Consider the following 13261-nt stretch of genomic DNA (forward strand, 5'->3'; position numbering starts at 1 on the left):
GTGTCTTCTAGCATAGTTTTCCAGAGTATTTCAGCTTTCCTTCCTCCTATGGTGCTTAAGACACAATTTGTTTTCAACGAAGAGTTGATACAATCACTGGAAATTTTATACCCTACTACTTACCTTCCAGGAATCTATGACTTGCTACAGTATTGCCTGGGTGTGTGCTGCTTCTGGGCACACATGTCATCCTGGGAAGTTCCCCACCCTCTTCTTGGGGAATCCCTACATTTTCTCCACCATGAGCAGTATCTTCCCAGATCCTGCACAGAATTAATTGATCCATTGGTGCCTAATACCTCAGGAAGTTTTATGAGGAATGGTACACTGGGAGATAAACTTTTTGTAGTCTTTTAAGTCTCTATAGGATCTTCAGTTCTTCTGTGGTTATTTTTAATACCCAAGGGTTTTTAATTGCACTTTTTTTTAGTGTAACTTCTTCTGTCATGAAAAAAACTTTCTTTTTGTCTCTTTGAGAATATAACTTTTCAGAAAATTTTAGGTTTTTCAGTTTAGGGATTATTTCTTCTAATTTTTTGTTTTGTTTTGTTTTATGTTCTCTAATTTTTGTATTAAAAAGCTTGAATCACCTTAGTTGTTTCATGAATTCTTTTCTGCTTCTGTTGAGGAATGCAACCCTAACAACCTGTCTGTAATCAAAAAACACGAGTGGAATTTTTGACTCTGGGTTTCATCATAGAGTCGTCTGCTGGGTTTTATTGTTGGAGAAGCTGCAATGTCAAGATGTTTAGATCTTTTCTCGTGGGCTGGGCAGACTTTCAGAAGCTGTTCAATGTATAAGATACATGCTTAGCTGACAACACTTTGGAATCCAACTGGAGTATGGCGTCTGTGGAGGTTACAGAAACTTCTGCAGCTTTAATGACTTTGGCAAGGACAGCTTCTGACAACAACTGTAAATAACGGAGAATCACAATAAAATTCTGACTCTAATCACTAGTAAGCCAGACTCCACAGGTTAAGGGCAATTCTCCATAAGATACCCTTTAGGTAGCCATCACAATCCTTGGGCTGAGGAACCCATACTTCTGACGAACTGGCTACAATTTCAGGGGTTATCTACGTCCTTTCAGGTTTGAAAATTACCTACAATGACTCTTGGTTGTCACTGAAAGCACTATACTGACAATTATAGTTTTATTACAATAAATGGATACAAATAAGAAGAAACCAAAAGAAGAAACACAAATGGAAAGGACAAGAGGGGCTCAGATGCAAGCTTCTGTGTCCTCCACACATGGAGTCAGAACACATCAGATGCCTGGCGCCGACAGGTACCTTATCATTCACGGAAGCTCTTGCGGGCTCCTAGTGGCCCAGGTTGTACGGGGTCTCATTATGTAGGCATGACTGATAGAATCAATGACCACTTGGTGGCACTCAATCTTCAGCCCCCTGTCTTCCAAGAGCTGGGGGGGGGATGGGTTGATAGGACCTGGATCAAAGTCTCAAAACTCTAATACGTGGTGGTTGGTATTTTTGGTGTGGCCAGTCCCCACTCCAAGGCTGCAGGTTTTGCTGGCCCCACCCAGTAACTCTTTGGTGTTCTCCTTTGCCACCCATGAAGAACAAAAGACCCTCCTCTCATTGGAAAATCCCAAGATTTAGTGGTTTCTTCCCCAGGAACTGGAGACAAACAGCAGCCAAGTTTTTCATTGTGTCACAGGATTGCTTGAAGATCCAAATATAAGGCATCTGGGAGAAAAAGGCATAATTGAGAACTATGCAGGCAGATCCAGAAAGTCTGTTCTCCTAATTGCTAAACATTATTAGCCAAATATAGAAGACATTTTAATAATCTCATGTTTAATAGCTCTAAATATTTTCTTCTAAGATCTGTGAAAATTTTGATATCTGCATCATATATCTGCCTTAGGTAAGCTCAGGTTCTTAAATGATCCAGTAAGAAAATAAACATACCCATGACTCGATAAGTAATATGCAACATTGACGAAGTGTTTTTGAAAATCTTATCAATGTTTTATAGGCAGCTGATACTTGTTTTTCTTATTTTGATAATTATTTAGTCAGAGGGTATATCGTTTTTGTTGTTGAAAAATTCAGACAAAAATGACAGTAATTTTAATTAAATTCAATTACGTATGAATATTGGCAACTTAAATCTTTTTTTCAATTCTTTGCTGCTTATAAGTTAACAAGGTAATAAAATAATAAAGCTAAAGATAAAGCTCGTTCATACAAGTGAAACAAAGCAGTATTAGTTTAAATGTTAACCTTATCTGGAACTCCCTTCAGTTCCAGGTGCTTGAGGTAAACAGCTTGTTTTATACATTTCTCTACCTTTCTGTACTCTTATACAAACTTATATACTAATAAATAGGGATTCTAATTTACATATTTTGTCTTTTACAAAAATTAGATCATACATTATTCATTATTCTGTCTTGCTTTTTATACTCAGTGATACATCATAGAAATTCCTCTTTAGAGATATAATCTGCTCTTTTAAATATCCACTTAACATTCCAAAATAGGAAGAGTTGATTCCTTATTCAATCAGTTGTCTGTTGATCAGCAAAATTATTTAAAGTTTTTTTTGTTTTGTTTTGTTCTTTTGCCTCTCTAAACAAGAAAGGAGCAGAAAGGCTAGTCTTTGTATCTTACACAGAAATATTTTTATTTGTATGGAATTTATTATGAAGTGAAATATTTATTACTGGGGAAAAGGACATGTAGGTTTTAAATAAACAAATACATTCATTTCTATTTGTTAATTTTTATTTATTAATTTTAATAAACAAATCATATTATTTTAATAAACAGATAATTTTAATAAACAAACATATTTTTTAAAGTAAGAATTCCTCAGATAATGAGGAAAATCCTTCCATTCCCTTGCCCAGATTTCTATGTGCTTTGGTGTCTTCCTAAGAATATGGCACAGAGAAATTTGAAAATATGAGCATTTCAGTTCAGCCTACTCTGTCTTGTGCACTTAGTTATTCCTGAAGTAAAACTTTTATTAAAAAGCTGTATCTGCCCTGCCAATGTCCACCTGCTGCCCCATCACCTCTTGGGTTTTCTAGAGGGACTACACCTTTCTGTGGTTCCCACTATTCTGAGATTCTTTGATTCTTAGGGGAGGAAAAGTGTGTTGCTTCAAAGGGTGAGAAACATATTTAATCAGGAGACACTCTAGGTGTCCCAGAGATATCCAAGACCTGGGTCAGGTCTGGGAATTCGTAAGTCTCTCCACAGCATGGTTTACTTAGACAAGACCTCCAGAGCCCATCCTTCCACTGACTCAGAGGTGGAATGTCTTACTCGTCCCAATTGCCCATGTTTCTTTATCTTATGGTGGTAAATTTTAATAAATATTGATAACACTTTCCAGTAACTTATGAGAATTCACATTTCCACAAGAGTGAAAGCTATTAGGTGAGTAGTGACATCTCATTTTATTTTATTTTTCATTTCACTAACTACTACCAAAGAGGCTCAGCAGCTTTTCATATGATGTTGGCAATTTTTATTTCCTCTGCTATGAATTCTCATTTTTGGCCATTTTCTTAATGTGTGTGGTTTTCATATCAAGATAAAAGTTCTTCATCAGTAATGTGTTGCCAATATTTTAAAAAGTACTTTCATGAAGCTATTAAAGTCAATCTCCCTGTGTAAGACATTCAGTTTACATGTCTCATGAGAATTAAAGAAGTAAAGCAATATATTTTCACATGCTATGAACATTTTCTCCCATCTCTGTACCCTGTTCTCTGTTCTCCCATAATTCTATTTTCAACATTTAAGAGATCTGCCCAGTTCTGCTCTTTATCCATGCGAATAACTGATTAAAGACATAGCCAATAATTTTTGTGCAGGAACAGTTTTATATATTAACATATATACTTAAATATTTAAATGATTTGCCCTATAGTAAAAATTGTTTTGCCAAATATACCAGTCTTTGGGTAAGGTAATATACAGATTTATTTCAAGTAGTTGTCTTATGCAATTGTGGGGGTTAGCCAGTTAAAAATTCATAAGGTAGGCAACAGCCTGAAATTTTGGGTTGGAACAATATTGCAGTGTTGAGGCAGAATTCGTTCCTCCTCAGGAAAAGCCCAGTTTTGTCTGTAGGGCCTTGCAACTGACTGAATAAGGGCTACACCCAAAATAGAAGTAAGCTTCTTTTCTTACAGTCATCTGATTGCATATGTTAACCACATTTACAAAACACCTTCACAGCAACATATAGATTCATGTTTGATTGCATAACTGGGTACATAGACTAGCCAAGCTGACACTTAAACCATCACGCCAGATACTCCTGAAAGTCTTGAAAGGTAAGGCAATTGAATGCCTGTCAATCTTATGCTTTAAGTAATTTTAAGAGCTTGGCCTCACAGATTACCAGGTATGAACTCTATTGTAATGATGTGCTAGGCAGAATTCCAAGAGGACTCCCAAGTTTTCAGTACCCTGGTGCACATGCTTTATAGCCCCTACAGTTAGATGTATATGGCAGTCAGCCAAAAGATGAGGCTTCAGTTTTAAAATTCAGGGGACTTAATTCTGCCACCCACCAACTTGTGCTTGAAAGAGAATCCCAGGATCTAGAGAGGAATGCAGAGTAGTTGTCACTTTGTTTTCAGCCCTGGGAGGCACTGAACAAAGTTCAGCCATGCTTGGAATTTTGACCCACAGAAACTGAGACAATAAATGGTTAATGTTCTAAGCTGCTAATTTTGTACAAATCTTTATGCAGTAACAGAAAACTAATACATAAGTGATTTAATGTTTCATAATATTATAATCACCTGCAGTGTGTTTTTTCAATATATTTGCACAAATTTAAAATAAATTTTTATGTACAATCAAGGGTGCTGTAATTAGGAAGTGATCAGTTTCTGTTAATATGGTAATGCTTCAAGGAAGAAAGGAAAGTTTTGAACTTTCCTTGTAATGTGAGGGAGACTACTGAATAGAGATGAGAAAGTCACTTTGTATAAGATTTTGACCTCAAGGAGGGGGTAGAAGAAATGGACAATGGAATAATACCTTCTAAAAAAATTAAAAATGGGAAATGTAGTTTGAAGAAGAAGATATTATACTAAAAGGAAAAGAGCAGAAACAAGTTGTACCACAATTTAGAAAGTCTTATATACTGGGTAAATGATAAAATGACTTATTTATTTCTCCTTCAGATATTTGTATACAGGAATTCTAAGGAGAAGATTCAACCTACTGTTTTTACACTTACGAAAATGTAAGAAAGAAACTCTAAGGGCTCCATTATGGATAGAAACCATAATGGTCCCCCCAGAATGTTCTAAGCCAGCTGACCCTCCTTTTCCCTCAGTATATCTAGAAAATTGGGTAGGGTCAAGGGGAATTGTTGGAATCACGAGTTTTTGACCCAGTGGGGAGAGTTGTGACTCTTTACTCCTCTCTGCTTTCCTGAGAGAGTGTGCGAAGCTCCAACTCCCTGCCACTACAACTGAGTCGCACATACTCACGCTTCTGCAAGCAATGTCCATTGCATCTTCAAGGTGTTATGTATCTGCAAGTATGGTAGGTCTATTACATAAATTCCCCAAACGGCAGGGGAATAACTGAAAATATTAACTGAGTTCTTTCAGACTCTTCATGATTCACTCCTCATTTAATGCCTAATTTTAACATTGGCTAAGACACTGTGTTTCATGAATCATTTGTTTTCCTGTTTTCCAATTGCCCAGAAATTGGACTAGTTAATATCACACAATAAAATCACTGTTATTGTTATTATTCCTTTCTATGTATAAAACAAATTATTATTGTGAACTAGGTAATTGGACCTCTTTATTCTTTTTATCATTTGCCAAATGAAAAACAAATATAATTGTCCCTTTGCAAACTAATTCATGGGGAATAAAAAATTATGGATATTTCATAGGAATGATAGTATCTTTAATGATGTGTAGACAGCAACAGAATTGAATGGAAATAAAGACCCTGGGTGGGCAATAAGATTTATTCAAGACCTGAATTACTTGTCCCTGCACTGTGGCTCTCATGGCTAATAATTCACATTCATTCCTCGGCTGTGTTGACAACAACTCCTTTTTAGCTGTTTTTCTTTGTATCACTGGGTCATGCTCCTGATTCGTGTGATGTCATGTTCTCATTGTACAGCTGCTGTCACAGTAAAGCAGTTTTGTTGTCTCTTACAAAAATATTTTAGTAGCTTATTTGGTTTTGTAATTTTGTTTTCTTTGTACATAAAAGGATATGGACTGTACTAACAGCTAACATTTATCATTAACTTCCGATGTGCAGGCAGTGTGCTGTGGTGGTGGAACTGGGTGGCACTTTATGTTGATTCAGCTCATATCAGGGAGGACTAGGCTAGCTAATGGTGCTCAAGTTCAAATTTTGAAATTAGAATTAGGAAGATGAAACAATACAGAGAGTTTAAGTTAAAAAGCATTCAAGGACATTCTTGAACTAAACCTTTCTTTCATTCCAAATATGTGGACATACTATGGACATTTGCTCTGAGATACACTTTACATTTTCATACTTTCTAATGTTAACACTGCCTGGAATGACCACCAATCTCCTCTGATATCTCAGACCTGAACTCCCATGGCTGCTTGTTGGACATCCTTCTAATGTTCCTGTCATTTTAAAAAGCCATGTTTCTGAGACATGGCCCACTTATTTTCTTTCCTAAAACCATTTTCTTATGATACTCTGCATGTGTCAGTAGGTTTATCCTTCTTCACCTCTGCCTTGGTGATCAAGATGGCCGCAGAGCTATGGTCATCTTCGAGTCTTCTCATGTGACAGACATCAATCATGATGATTCTTACTGGAATGAGTTTTTCAACCATATCTTGTGGTCTTATCTGTCATCTCTCTACTGATGTCTCATAGTAATTTTCTCCTAGTTTGTCTCCTTATCCACCCAATTGGTCTACCAATCCTTTTATATTAATTTTCTGGATTGGCACATAGCTACACCTTCAATGGCTCTTGAGTGCAGGACAGAGCAAAATCCTGAGTTGAAGTTCTCCCAAGTCTGGTGATTCTCCCTGTCAATCATATCCCCTATTTTGCAACCAACTAGCTTATTCTTCAGAAATGTGAAATGTGCTTTGCATATACAGACATTGAATAAATACTTATCACTGGCCCTTAAGTTATAAGGCTGTGAGGAAGAAAGTTAGGAAATAAAATCATGTATGTGTGACATAGTGTGGGTAGCCAATAATTTCTAGGTTAGTGTGGCAATCTTAGCATCATTTTAGACTATTAAATGGGAACATACAATCCATATAGCGAAAAATAATTCTTCCAATATGCTTTCATCCAGAATTCATGAAACCTCCATGAATATTGTTCTTGCTAAAGTCAATAATAATATCCTGTTGCCAAACTCAGCAAGTGCTATTTTTGTCCTCATCTTACTTCTTTGCAATGTTTATCCCTGGTGAGTTTAGTTCCATCTTGAAAGATATTTTTCCTTGACAGTAATTTCTCTTGGTTTTCCTCTTACTTTTCAGATCGTTGTAGTTCCTGGTCTCTGCAAGCTCCTTTATTTATAGGGTGTCCTTTAACTATTACTGTATCTCAGGGATCTATCTTCTAAATCCTTCCCCTGACATCTTACACTATCTCCTTGGGCAATTTGATAAGTGCATAGGGATACAGTGTACACTTGGTAGTGGTCAAAATTCATCATTATAGACAACAGATTCCTCTAGCTAGTTTACCAAAAAGGTATTTACTGAGTAATATATGTAGCTTTCAGAATCTTGGAGAGGGTTGAGAAATACTCAGCTGAACTTTCAGGACTAAAAGTTTGCACCTGCTTTGCCAAGTGAGCTGTGCCTCTGCAGTGTTGGGTGGGCTGCCCCAGCTGTTATCTGCCCCAGCAGAATGGATGCTCCATATCCAGCCTCTTCCTGGCAAAAGGAGCTCTGGATCATGGTCTCTCATGCGTGTATTTGATTGGCCAAATTTAAATCACACTTACGTACCTGGGAGAATTTTAATTTTTTTTTTTTTGTATTTCAATATTAGGAAAAGAAGATTTACAATGTGCAGAATTACCGATATCAGAATTAATGCAAATCTATATATTTGCCCAAAATATATTGATTGGCCCTTTACTTTGTATATGTAAGTCATTTGAACAATCTAGATTTATTTCAAACTTGTCATTTTCAATGCCAAAATTAACATATTCATTCTCATTTAGTGCCCAAGTTGGCGAATGAACGTATTATCCTCACCTTGTAGTCAGGAGAAACATAAGGAATCAGCCTGATTCCCCAACTCCTCCTTATGTACCTCACTTGCCATATTGTTGCTAAATTGTATTTTGTGCACATCCAGGAATGTTTCATAGATCTAATGGTCTTCCTCCCCATCAAAATTGCTCTAATTCTGACTGAATTCTATCCTAATTTACAGAATTAAAGCCTCTTCACTCTCAGTTTTCTTTTCCTCACCTCAAGAACACAATCCCCAGTGCCGAAAAATTGTATATTAAATGTGCCAATCTAATTTTATCATCACCTGTTTGCTCAAAAAATTTTAAGAGAGCTCCCATTGCCCAGAGGGTGAAATCTAAAACATGTGCATGAAATTCAGGAATCACAGTACCTGAGCCCAGACATTTCCCATCACAAAATTTATGGGGCAGCAATACAAAACACTTATAATTTTCTAAACACAGTGCCCCTTTGTGAAGAGCCGTCTGCCTGGGATGTTCTCCCCCAATTTTCTTTCTGTCAGACACATTCTCAACCTATTAATTTAGGCATCAATCTCTGTCTCTAAGTAGCAATGAACATAATCACAGAATTCCAAGCAAAACATTTCTGATTTCTCCATTAGTTGTTAGATTGGATGTCATTGTTAATCTTCCCCCTACTTCCTCATTCCCTTCTTTTTCCTTAAAATATTTAAGAATGAAGAATCTTATTATTGGAGATGTTGTAAGCATATAGAAAAGGCATGCATAAAATACAGTCTTCCCGTATAGTACCTTATTAGTAACAACTTGCATTAGTGTACTATATTTGCTAAAGTTTATGAAAGAACATTTTATAATTGTACTATTAACTATAATTCATCATTTACAATAGGGTTCCCTGTTTGTGTTGCACAGTTCTATGTTTTTTTACATTTTTTTCTAGTAACATACATACAACCTGAAATTTCACCTATTAATCACATTAACATGTAGAATCTAGTGCTGTTAATTACATTCACAATGTTGTGTTACTATTTCCACCATTTATTACCAAAATTTACAATCAAACCAAAGAGAAACCCTGTACATTAAGCATTAGCATCACATTTCCTGCACTCTCCTCTGGTAAGCTATATTCTAGATTCTGACTCTCTGAGTTCACTTATTCTATTTATTTCGTATCAGTGAGATCATGCAATAGTTGTCCTTTTGTGTCTGGCTTATTACACTAAACATGATGTCTTCAAGTTTCATCCATTTTGTTGCATTTAACAAAACCTCATTCCTTTTTACTACTGAATGATATTTCATTGTACTTACATGCAATGTTTTATTTATCCATTCATTGGCTGATGGGCACTTGGGTTGCTTCTACCTTTTGGCAATTTTGAATACTGCTACTATGGACATTGGTATGCAAATATCTGTTGGAGTACCTACTTTCAAGTCTTTTGGGTATATAATTGGAAGTGAGATTGCCAGGTTATATGGTAGTTCTATACTTAGCTTCTTGAGGAAGTGCCATACTGTGTTCCACAGCAGGTTCATCATTTCAACAGCAGTAAATGAATGTTCCTATTTCTCCACATCCTCTCCAGTCTGGTCTTCTTTAATGGATTCTGGATTCCCATCTTTTTGTTTGGATGTGTCATCCGTTTTCATTTGTTTGTCTTGTAATTTTTTATTGCACACTACACATTTTAATATTTTAAAGCGTTAACTATGGCATTTAGCCCCTGGGCTGTCCCTTGAGTTTGTATCCAACTAGTGACATGGCCGAGATATTCTTGAATGCCAGGAGCTAATCAGAACAAACAATCCAAGGTAAAAAGAACCTTTCACTCTTTCAGCAAATTGGCTCTGCTTTGACTGGTGGTCTCCTTCAGAGCCTAGTCCTCCTGTCAAGCAGATCAGCCCAAAGCAACTGGGATATGCAGGAGTCTCTCTGTCTTATCTGAACCTGCTGGAGCTGGAGCTGGAGAGCCTGTCCCTTCTCCTGGGCCTGTGCTTGATAGAAGTCCAGGAATTTCTCATTTATAGTCCACAGGAGTTTGAGGGAACACTCTGTTTATCCCCTTTGGAAAAGAGCTCCTGCCCTTCCTGGGTGCTCTTTCCAATGACTTTAGGTGGTAAGTCCTTTGATCCAGGTCTTTCATAGCTAATTGTCTCTCACACTGTTGCAGCTCTTGGCAAGCAGCTTCTCTGCCCTCGGGTCAAACTCTAGGAGGGCTAAGTGAGACTTGTTCCATCACTCAGTCTCTCAGATATCCCCAGTATGCACACAGGGCCATTCTGCTCCTTCTGGAACAGGGCCAGAGTCCCACAATTGGACTGCAAGTTGCACCATCCTGTGTCGTGGAGGTGGTGAAGGGAACAGGCCAGCAAGGGTCCTAGGAACTTCTGTAACTTTGCAAGCTGAATTTTCTTAATTCAGCACTTGCCCAGTTAATGCAGCCCTTTAATTATTTTCTTTAGTTTTGAGGAAGGTTACTGTCTTTAAGATTCCTCTGCAGCCCTTGCCCAAGTTGGGTTTGAACAATGGCCATCCTCAGAGCCAGCACCCAGCAATCTGAAGTAGCTGATCAAAGTTCAGATCTGGGATAAGACACACATCCCCAGTGTTTTGTATGACTAGTTCTTTATGTTCCAACCTGGCACCAGCTAGATGAGCCAGGAACCAGAGCTCCAGTCAGCACTGCTGCCTGCCACAAGGCTGGGGGGATGGAGATGTTCACTGCTGCCGGGAAGGTAAAAATCACAGGTTTTTAGGGCAATTTGCCAGCTTCTTCTTTCAGTTCATCCCTGGATACTGTTCTATGTTTCCCTAGACTCCTGAATTTCAAAGTGGATGCCTCAGGTAGTTCCTGCCAATACAATTGTTGTTTTGGTGGAGGGACTGATACCAGAGGCTTCCCAATCTGCCATCTTCCCACAATGCTGGCAACCAATATATAAAGTGTCCTGTTTTGGAATGTTCCCAAGGAGGAAAAAGAAGTGAATTGAAAATAAATGGTCAATGACTACTCTAAACCCTTTTGGCAGCTCATTATTTTTGAAGATTTTGGAAAGACAAAACCAAATGCTTTTATATTTCCTTCCATTAATAAAGGAATTCCTTCATTCTAACTTTCCCTTGATAACCAGTTCTCTGAAACTTGAATTCAGAAATACTCAGTCCTGAAGGCTCTTCCCCTCTATCTCCCACCCACCCTGCAATATTGTGACAAATAGGCGATATCTATTATGCTAATTTAGAAAAAATAAATTGTTTTGCTTTGAAACTGTGATTATATCCCCTAAGACAATTGGATACTTTCCAAACATCATAAATTGCTCCTTTCTGGGTAAGTGGTGGTTGTCAAATATCATAATTGGATAAGAATTATCTGGAGATCTTCTGACCTGCTTTCAATCATCAGAAATCTACTGAGTTATTTGTTAACAGCTACATAACAAAAGGACAAGTCTGGATAAGGACACCAGTAATCCTTCCAGTAATCTTTGTTTGTAAGTTAGTAAGCAACAATTGGGTGTTCTTGATGTGTGTGATACCTCTGTGCTGATGGTTGTCTACCCCCTAGTCCTGAATGAATGAATTGAGCAAACCAATTCCATTTATATGACCTTTAATCTTATCAAAAATGTGTTTGGTGCAAGTTATAGAATCCCCATTCTGTTACTATTTTATTTTTGTCCCACTAATTTTGGTATCCCTTTTAATGCATTGGTCCACTCCCAAATAGTGTGCAGCATTTAATAAATACATAGAATTAAACCCACTTCAATACAATTTTTGCTTTAATACTTCCAGAGATACTGAACAGAGATAAATTTGTGCAATAATCATTTGCTAATGACCTAAATTCAGGTGTTTTGCTATGTGATTATGAAAAATAGATTTACCCACCCTCTACTATAATTTCTGAATAATTTTTTACTGATTCTCCCAAATAGACTTTGTTTCTAATCCTAGAGCAGTTTTTATGATTTGTAAAGTTGCCAAGGTTAACCCAGAGTTCCCTTGTGTTTTTATTCGTTGTTTATGTCCCATCACTCATGGGATTTAGTCAGAGTATTAGCGCTGTTAGTTAAATCATCAACATGAAATTCCTTATCTTTAAACTTTAAACTTTCCCTCTGGCTAAGTGTTCCAATGGCTACTAAGAACACAAGTTTTATGTACATACACAGAGTTACATATTTTTGGGTATACTTGTGTGATGGTTAGGTTCATGTGTCAACTTGGCCAAGTGATGGTACCCAGGTGTCTGGTCAAGCATGCCCTGGCCTAACGGTTACTGGAAGGACATTTGTGGCTGGTTAATAAACCAGAAGGCTGGTTTATTAAATCATCAGTCAGTTGGTTGCAGATATGACTGATTACATTCAACAAAAGGCATGTCTTCCTCTATGAGAGAATGTAATCAGCTGGATTTAATCCAATCAGTTGAAGACTTTTAAGCGAGACGTAGAGGACCTTCTCTTCTTTGACTAGCCAGCGAGTATCCTGAGGAGTTCATTGAAGTCACCAGTTTGCTGCCTGAGGAGTTCACTGAACATCAGCATCGGAGTTGCCAATTTGCTGCCTGCCCTGTGGAATTTGGACTCATGCATATGCACAGCTGTGTGAGATACCTTTATAAAATCTTGTATTTATAAATATCTCTTGTTGACTCTGTTTTTCCTAGAGAACCCTAACTAATACAACTGGTAAATATGAAATTTCTTGATTCTAGAATGAAATATAAAATAAAACTTTTGGGAGTCACTCAGACACCCTGCCTGTATGTATTGTTATTGGCCCATCTGGATATGAGTCACTCTGGGGTTCCCCCTTTACTTTCACCTGCCTCCTTCCCCAACAAAGTTAAGTTAATGACACCAGAAACCCAGGTGTGGGAGCAGAAGGCACTTATGCCTGCCACCTTCCACACCCCATGGAGGCCTTTGCCAGCCTGTGAAAACTTTATCACATGTAGCAGGAAACCCACTTGTATTTCAAGGGAAAATTCTATATTCACTACAAGTAAATGG

The sequence above is a fragment of the Choloepus didactylus genome, chromosome 3, assembly GCF_015220235.1.
Source record: "Choloepus didactylus isolate mChoDid1 chromosome 3, mChoDid1.pri, whole genome shotgun sequence".
Taxonomy (NCBI): domain Eukaryota; kingdom Metazoa; phylum Chordata; class Mammalia; order Pilosa; family Megalonychidae; genus Choloepus; species Choloepus didactylus.